Raw genomic sequence first — 1,502 nt, forward strand, 5'->3', positions numbered from 1 at the left:
CACAATGATCCTCACCCCCCCACATCCCCCTACCCCCTTCTCACCCCCTCCTGCAAATCCCATATCCCCCCATCACACACCCACCATGTGACAAGGAAACCCAAAGCAAACTTTAAAACATAGATATTTAGGATTTATTTTATTATGATGCTAGAGACGCTGGGTCATGTGTGCCAGCATCTCCCTCTGCCTGCAGAAGGGGCAGGATACCGGGGTGGCCGTGAAGCTCGCCACATACATGGCCATGGTGATGGCTCCATGGAGGAGCCTCCAGCAGAGGTCCCCAGTGGCTTGTGGGATGAGGGTGGAGTACAGACTCAGCCACTGGGGTGCCCCAGCCATGCCCTCACTGAGCAGGTCCTGCCACTTGGTGTCTGGGTGGGATGCAAACTGCAGAAGGGGCAGGATACCGGGGTGGCCGTGAAGCTCGCCACATACATGGCCATGGTGATGGCTCCATGGAGGAGCCTCCAGCAGAGGTCCCCAGTGGCTTGTGGGATGAGGGTGGAGTACAGACTCAGCCACTGGGGTGCCCCAGCCATGCCCTCACTGAGCAGGTCCTGCCACTTGGTGTCTGGGTGGGATGCAAAGATGGCATGATGGAGTGTGGCACACAAGCATGTAGAGGTGACAGCAATGGACAGTGAAAAAGTGGACAGGTCTGGTGTCCTCCAGTTGGATCAGGTGGTAGAGCAGGGAGTGCTGTGAAGCCAGGCAAGGCACTGGCCCTATGACAAATTCCAGTAGGCTGGAGGACACAGAGGGGCAGGGACTGCCACCTCATAGGACCTGGCCAATAAAAGCAAGGGCGTTGGGAGCTAGGGCAGATTTCACCTCCTGGACCAGACGGCAGGTTGCATGTGTCATGGGTAGACCCATGTGCCAGGCCAGTGCAAAGGGGTCCACCCACTCCTGCCTATTGGAGACCTCCTGGACTATGATATGGGTGACACCATCCAGGATCAAATTCTGTCACAACTGGGGTGCCTCTGCTGTCGGCACCTCCAGCTGGGGGTTCAATGAGCAGGTTGGCACCATGGCCAACTGTTGCAGGGGACCTGGAGGTGGAGACCAGCCTCCAGGCTTGAAGGAGATCCTGGTAGAAATCTGGCAGCCCTCACAGGTACTGCAGGGAGAAGCCCTGAAGGCTGAGGGGCTGCCAGTTATATCAAAGCCCCCAGAAGTGGTGGAGGAAAGCGCAGCCCAGGTGGCCCCATTCCCCATGGCTGCCAACACCATATAGCAGTTGCTGCAGGGCCTGAAGGTGGAATGCCAAGACCTGGCTACACAGGCAAACCAGACCCCCACTCCCCTCCCGCAAGGGGAGTCTCAGAACCTCTGTAGCCTCCTAGTGCCATCCTGGCCAAAAAAACTCCAGTGCCCATCTCTGGAGTCATAGTTTCATAGTTGGTAGGGTTGGAAGGGACCTAAGCAGATCATCAAGTCCAACCCCCTGCCATGGGTAGGAAAGGATGCTGGGGTCAAATGACCCTGGCTAGGTG

This window comes from Alligator sinensis, unplaced genomic scaffold (genome assembly GCF_000455745.1).
Source record: "Alligator sinensis unplaced genomic scaffold, ASM45574v1 scaffold568_1, whole genome shotgun sequence".
Classification (NCBI taxonomy): domain Eukaryota; kingdom Metazoa; phylum Chordata; order Crocodylia; family Alligatoridae; genus Alligator; species Alligator sinensis.